This window comes from Falco peregrinus, chromosome 5, assembly GCF_023634155.1.
Source record: "Falco peregrinus isolate bFalPer1 chromosome 5, bFalPer1.pri, whole genome shotgun sequence".
In the NCBI taxonomy this organism is placed as follows: Eukaryota; Metazoa; Chordata; class Aves; order Falconiformes; family Falconidae; genus Falco; species Falco peregrinus.
Window position 1 is genome coordinate 103,468,592 of NC_073725.1, and position 7,654 is coordinate 103,476,245.

General features: G+C 58.5%; 1 long non-coding RNA gene across 1 annotated transcript; it reads right to left on the bottom strand.

The window, feature by feature from the left end:
* Window positions 1–492: 492 nt before the first annotated feature.
* On the bottom strand, window positions 493–5,622 carry LOC114013348 (uncharacterized). Its single transcript, XR_003556268.2, has 3 exons — window positions 4,500–5,622; window positions 2,925–3,064; window positions 493–996 (listed from the first exon to the last, which is right to left on the bottom strand). It is a non-coding gene; the product is annotated as an uncharacterized LOC114013348 (long non-coding RNA).
* Between the last annotated feature and the right edge of the window lie 2,032 nt (window positions 5,623–7,654).

The following is a 7,654-nucleotide window of genomic DNA, read 5'->3' on the forward strand; positions in this document are numbered from 1 at the left end:
CTGCAAAGGCAGACGGGTGTCCTGGGGTGCTCCTACCTTGATCGAAGGCAGAGCCATCAAACCACCTGCCGGGGGGAGCACATGGCCGAACGCAAGCGCGTGAGACCACAGCAAAGCCTGGGTCAGCGGCACACAGCCCGTAACGCTTACCCCACTTGCTGCTCACCGCCTTCTCCTCGCTGGGAAGCGCTGCGCCGCTGGCCGGAGGGAAATCGCCGGGTGGGATAAGCTGGCGGCACCGCTCGGACGCAAGGGACACCAACCCACAGCCTGCACCGGCAGCTGCACCCACCCAGGCACCCGCTCAGATCCTCCACATCCCCCCCGCAGAGGAGCTCCTCCGGAGACGCTGCAAGCAAACCTGGGAGATAACACATGCCTGCGACGTTAGCAATTAAGGAACATTAATTATAATAATAATAATTATCACAAAATAGCATTTTTATGGCACAATATTATGCTGAAGGATTTACAACATACTGAATCATGAAGTTCGTAATTAAAGTTATTTTAGTTTCTAATTTCGCTTTAATTTTATTCCAATAAAAGATATGATAAATATACCTTGGAAAAAAAACCTGCAGAAACCATTACTTAAGACGATTTCCCTATACAGGGATGTTATATTGCAGCACAGAGATCCCTTGAGGAGCATCACAAACCTTGGCGAGGAAGAAATGTCCAGCCGCGTGAAATACCGCTCTCCCACAAGCCTTGCCCCAGGGTAGCAGGGCGTTTGCAGCCTGCAATGCATCTGCAGCCTCTTGGCTTCAGCTTCCCAGCCGCGAGCCCTCGGAGTGGTTCTGTAAGTCAACATGTTTCTTCTCCTGGTAGGACAGTAAGGGTTGTAGAGCCTGGTTTCCACAAGGCAGCTCCCCAGGAATTGCTGAGCTGGGTCTGTCCCTCACGCAGAGTCCTGGCATCACCACCAAGTGCGTAACACCACCCGGATGGAGCAGGGATGTTTCACTCCAGCTCTGACTTCAGCCCATGCACCTGTAACAGTGGGTAGGAGGAAAGAAAAGAGAAAGAAAAGACCCAAATCTCAGCCTTCCTGGCCTTGGAGACTTCCTTGCCCTGACGCTCCCCCAACCTTTTTTCCATGAGAAAATGGTGATTGACTACAAAGGTTTTACAGAAAAAAAAAACCCAACCTGCAATTGTTTTGATTAAAGTTCATCACAACAGTAAGAAAAGGGAAAAAGAGGACCAGGAAATTCTTTAGACATGGTCAAAGCTCTATGTCTTGGAAGAGACATTACCATTGTAAAAGGATGTTTCAGTTCCATTTTGTGAATAAATTCCGTGGTATTAACAAAACCAAAACCAGAATGCAAAGGGTGATGCTTACCACAGCAGCCCTCTCTGACCGCCCCATATCTTGCTGCACAGGAATTTTGGGTGACAAGTCTATCGCCCCACTATGGAGCAAGATACATTTCGCGACCTCAGGTTGTCCCCCCAAACAAGCCCAGGCTCCGCTTTGCCGGACCTGCACCATAACCCCGCTGGAGCTGTGCAGGCAGCCAGGCTCGTGCCACCCCAGCTGCCCTCACCTCGGGGTCTCGCTGCGTTAGGAGACATGGGGCCACCCTGGGAGCCGCACCCCGCTCACTGCCAACACCAAATGGTACAAAAGGAGGGAAGGGAAAACGAGGAGCTGCTGGGCTTGAGAAGCCGTTTGGCTCCAACCCCCCAAACACCGTCCCTATGGCCCAGGCAGCCCTGGCTGTGTCCCAGCAAAAAGCTGCCACAGGGTGCGAACAGCTGAAGGTCCGTCACATCCACCCCTCGAGAGTCGGCACGGCCCCAGCTGGCACGCTGCTGTCCCGCGGCACCAGCAGCCATTTGATGTGAAAGCCAGAGGACGTGCCGCATCCCCGGGCCCGCAGCGTGGTCCCCACCGGCTGCTTTTCGCCCGACCCCGCAGGGCTGCGGGCTGACGCTGGGGCAACTCATCACACCGATGGAGCGGCCACAGGGCAAGGCTGGCAGACCTTCCGGCCCTCAGCTCTGCCCCTGCCCAAGCCAGGCAGCACGGCCGACTGCCTCCCAGCCCAGCCTGCAGCCCCCCTCCCCCACGAGACCCCTGGGATTTAACTTCTTCATAATTAATTTAAGTGCATCGTGCTGCCCACCGGCGCCTCCCCAACACCGATTACCCACCTCACTGCGGACACAGGGAACATTATGAGCGGGTACGGGAGACAATAGGTCTTGGCTCCCGACAGCCCATAACTGATGGCTGGCTTGGGAGGCAGCGGGGGCAGGACTGACTCCCAGAAAAGCAGTGGGTCATCCTGGCACCCACAGTCCTAGATGAAGAGGGACCCAGCCTAGGCTGGGAGGGAGATGGGAATTCCCCAAAAGCCGAGCAGGGACGGTGGGGTGTGTATTTGAGGGAAGGGTGAAGGCTTTAACCAGAAGAGGTGCCTATATTACTAGCAAGGTCTTTAATTGATTCTAGGAGAGTGATTTCTAAATTATATCCTGACGTGTATGCCGCAATCAATAAATGCATTAAAGCAGAAGGAGCCTGCAAGCCTTCGGTCGTGCTGCTCCACGCCATCCCCACAGCCCATACCCTGCTCCGTGCCCTGCCAGGGCTGCAGAGGAATCCCCCACGAGCAGCAAGGCAAGCACCCCTCCCTGGGCAGGCTCCCCACACCTGGCAGGGATGCAGGCACCCCGAAATACTGACTCCTTCAAGGTCTGCTGCCATGGTTTGGTGGCAGAGGCAGAAATAAGCCTCCCGCTGCCACACCAGGCTGGTGCTTCCACTGCAGCCCTGAGTTCCTCCTCACACCCTACTCCCCATCTCCTGGCTGCCTCTCACAAACTTATTTGATCTGGAAAACCAAGAGCGGGGCAGAGTGGTCCTTTTTACAAGGAACCCAGAAACCCTGAAAAGCTCGGCTGCCCACCTGTTTTAGGGTGACAGATTTAGGAAGGGGTTTAGCATCCTTAGGAAGGGGTTAGTGATTTGAAGAAGCCTTCTGGAAGTTCCTGCTCTCCATGTACGCTCCCCTGGCACATCCCTGCTGCCCGAAGGGAGAGCTGGGAGCTGGAAAAACAAAAGCAAATGCAAACACTTCAGCCTATTTATAAAAAAAGTTTACAAAATTATGAGTGAAAGACAGCTAATGATGCATCATATGGTTAGTGCCAGGGAAAATGCTCTAAATTAAAGTCCTCAAATATGAAAAGAATCAACATTTAATAAGACAGTTAATGTATGTTATTTAAATGTCACTTCATTATTAAAAGTGTATATTTTTTGAGGTTTAATAACCATGTAATTGAGGCATCTTTTCTATAGTTAAACCTTGGCAAATATGTTTTTCATAATTAGCTAGTATTTATTTAACATGCAATAACCATCCCATTAAATTTAATTACTTCAATTAATAGGTACAGAGGGGCCTTCTTTAATGTCAATATGTATTCTTAAAGATGGTTCTCAACATGGTGCCACAAGGAAGCTCGGCTACCTGGAGGTGCCCAGGGTGGGCAGGTGCCTGAGCTGAGCCATGGGGCTTTGCTGGCACCCCACTGCAGGAGCAGGGACCCCCGGGGAGCCAGCGGTCAGGAAGGGGGTGCTACGTGTCCCAGCCAGGGCTTGGGGTGCACGAGGAGGGGGATGACAGCAGGGACCCCAGCCCATCCTTGCCAGACCCCTCCTCACCGCGCCAGCCCCGCCAGGTGCAGGGAGTGGGGCCAGAGGGCACGCTTTGCTGGGGGGTGAAGCAGGAGAGGCTCAGCCTGACGCAGCCGCTGAGCCTTGTAGTCTAAATTAGCGAACAGCCCAGAGTAAATTAACTCCTTTAACAAACCATCCAGTGAGAGTTATTAACCGGTTTGTAATAAAGCCCAGCACAACGCTGTGCATGCTGCAGTCCGGCTGGGCTCCAGGCTATGAAACCCCACACTGTTAGAGAAGAAACCTCCATCACACAGGTATGCACCTCCCCGGCCTGGGGCAGGGGCTTTGCTGCCCCCTCCCAAGACTTCTGCCCCCCCAGAGGCTCTGCCCACTCCCCCAGCCCTGGCAGGACCCCCAATGCCTCTCCCCCATCCTTCAGGCCCCTGCTGTCCGTGTGGACCTCACCTACATGCTCGGACATGGGTTTGCCTGAAGGCAGAAGCACCCGAGGAGCTGAGCCGGGAAGAGCGCACGCTTCCCAGTGCAGCGAACGGGGAAGCATAGCAAATGGGGAAGCACACTTGGGAACAAGGAGCAAACCCCTCGGAAAGCAATTACTGCTCGCAAGAAGTGGCTCGCTAGAAACGTATCGCCTTTCTGCTGCAGCAAAGGTGCTGGACTGCCGAGCAGTGGCTGCCAGCCCCTGGGCAAGTTGCGAGCAAGGTGCTCCTCTGGGGACCCCGAAATGCCGATGGCCGAGGCCAGCAGCCAGCACACACCCCCTGGCCTGCCCAGCGTGCAGCCAGGGGGACCCCCGTGCCCCACGGCCACCTGCCCATCCCTAAGGCCATCTCACCTGGGGGTGTGATGCTGGCTGCAGGCACCAGGTCAGGTCACATCCTCCGGTCTTTCAAACTGGTGAGATGATACTGGAAGCGCTCACCACAGTCAGGGAAACCTGGGGAGACAGTTGCAAGCTCTCTTCTGTTTTTCCAGCTGTCTTGAGTCAGGACAAGGCTCAAGAGACACTAAATCCTTGAAGGCACAGGTTTATAGGCTGGGCTTATACCTCTGACTGGGATGGCCTAGGTTCAGGGTGACTTGGTTCACCCTAGGGCAGAGGTCCAGCTTTATCGGAGCCTGTGCCCCCAGAAATACCCAGCACGTGGCCCTGGGGCTTTCCTCCCACCCCCAACTTCTCCCTGACTCTTCCAGCCTTTTCCATTGCAGCACAATGGGGGCTGCAGGGCAGCCAACATCTCGTCGCCTTGGTGTCCCCGGCACCTCCTTCCACAACTAAACCCTCTGAGGCCATTTGCAGGGAATGGCTGAAATGCACCAAGGCTCGAGCAGACTGGGGAAGCATATGTCTCCACGCATCTCCCAGGGCACGGAGCGAGCGCCAGCAGTGCTGCCAGCCTCCGCCGGGCAAGGCACCGGCTGCCTCTGCTCGCCCCGTGTGCAGCCAGGTAGCAAGACTTCACAGTGATCGGTGAGTCCCATTTAATTGCGGTATTGGTATTTAAGGGACCCCGTTGCCTGCTGTAACAAGAACGCCATGAGCTGGCTGCAGCCATCTGCTCCCCTGGCCTGGGGACCCCAGTGCCCGCAGGGGTGGGCCAGTGATTTGTGGCACTGAGGCTGGGTTCTGGGTGGGAGGATTCCACCCCGCTGCCCTTTTACCTGCAGCTTGGCTGGGGTACCCTGGCTGGGATGGGAAGCGAAGCCATTGGGCTTATTTAGTGCCTCAGTGCAGGCACAGGTGCCCAGTGGCGAAGCTGCCAACCTGCGAGCAGCCACCTGCACCGACGCAGCCATAAGTTACCCGCGGAGCCTCCGGGGACCGTACCAGAGGGAACGGCAGGAACCCACATCGGGCAATCAATCCTTGTTTGCAGCCTAAGGGGGAGACAGGCCAGCTGCGCGTGCAGCACAGGGCTGCTGCTGAGCCGCGCTCACTCCTCCAGCACCGCTGCCCTCTCCCGCACTCCTCTGATTGTATTCCTCCCTCCCCTGTGCTCCCTTCTCTGTGCAACGCCCCCTTCCCCTATCCTACTCCTGCCCCATCCTTCTCTTCACCATTGCCCTTGTTTCCTCCTGCTTCTCCCCATCCTTTCTTCCCACCGCTCCCACCAGCATCCCGCCCCAAAGATGCTCCTGCAGCGCTGCTCCCATCCCCAAAGCAAGGGTGAGGCTGGTCCCCGACTGCCCCGCTCAGCTCCCAGTGGGTGCCTGAGAGCCCTCGCAATGGGGCAACTGCTGGGACTCAGGCATCCCCTGCCACAGTCCCAGCCACCGACTTCGTGGCTTTCCAGGGGAGAAGATAAAACCAAAGACATGCCAAACCACAGGACCACCTCCAGAGCCCAGACCAGCACTGCTGCACCCCAGCCCTTGGGGACATGAGGCTTACTGGACGAGGGCAGAGCACAGCCCAGCCAGGGCAGCCCAGCAGTGCTGCACAGGGACGTGTCATCCCCAGTATGACATCCCTGAAGCGAGCAAATGCCGTTTCTCACACAGCAGATGGCAAATCCTACAGCAGGGAGGGGAAGCGGGGTGCCCATCAGCACCCCCAGCTATCGCCTTAACTCTGCACCTCCCTTTTCAGGGCCAGGAGCCAGCAGCGGGCTCCCAGGCTCTCCCCTCCACCACCCTCTCCTCAGCTCCAAAGGCCCACCAGGACACCCCCCAGGACCGGAGACCAACCTCTGCCTCCTGCCCTCTGCACCCAGGTCCACCAGCCACTCCTCCAGGAGGAAGCATCGCACCCGAAGCAAAAAAAAGGACCTTGATTTTAAAGAAGATAATAATTCTAGAATAAATAAATAAATAACAAGCCCAAGCACAAGTCTGCTTTTAAATTCAAATGTGCAATATGGCCCAGAGCCTCGGAGCCAGAAGGAAACTACAGATTTGGGCAAGGAAACAGGGAATATTTCACTTCAGCTCAGTCCAAGCCGTCATGATTTACACAGCAGCGAGGGAGGTGGGAGCGTGCTGCTCCCCGGGGGCTCTGCAGCTCCGGCAGTCCCCCCTTGCCCGCCGCCCCTGGGCTGCCATCCTTGGACCTAAAAAGTTTCTCTGGGCCCTCGCATCCTGCATCAGCTCCCCATCATGCCCCACCAGTTCCGCTTCAGGGCCACGGCTGTGCCAGGGCAAGGGGTCATCCCTGGGGCTCCTCTTTCATCCCTGGCACCCACGGGCGCAGGGTGATCCCACCCTGCCGGGGCTCAGGACCCTCCACCCAGCCCGGGTGGGTGCTGGAGCGGGACTGTAACACCCAGCGCTGCTGCGGGGCTGTCCGGGGTGGCAGAGACGCCGGTGGCCGGGTGGGTGGTGGCACCGGGCAGCGATGCCACGGCCATGGCCCTGTCCCGCCGGAGAGGGTGCAGCCCCCAGCCTGTCCCCGGGCAGGGGGTGGTCGCTCGGAGCCCAGGTACCCCCAGCCAGCAGCGCCGGCCAGCCCCTGCCCCTCGGCCCGGTGCCGCAGGAGCCCGGAGCCAAGCGGGATTCGCGTCCCCTGCGGGTCACAGGTGACACGAGTCGGACAGTCCTCAGCCCCGGTCCCGCACTGGGCACAGCCGGGCTTTACCCCTCCCGCACGGGGGGGCAGCACCCGGGGTGTCGGGGCCGCTCAGGGGATGCGCCGCGGCGGGGGGCGAGCGCGAAGCTGCGCCGGGAGCGGGGCCCGGGGCTCTGCCCGGCTCCCCCCGCCCCCCCCGGCCCCGAGCCGAGCGGCGGCCGCGGAGCAGCGGCGGTGGCAGCGCGGAGCGACAGTGCCACCTTGTGCCGTCTGCCAGGAGGGATCCCGGCCCCGCGTGCAGGGGTGGGTGCCCCGCACCCCTCGGTAGCACGATGGGGGGGGGGGGGGGGGGAGGGGCCTCGCGCCGGTGAAGGGACAGGGAGGTGACAGCCAGCCCGGGGCGGGGCAGGGCGGGGGGGAACCCGGCACAACCCCCCAGAGCTGTTCTTCCACCGGGAGCAGGTGCCGGGACCCCAGCAGCCCCG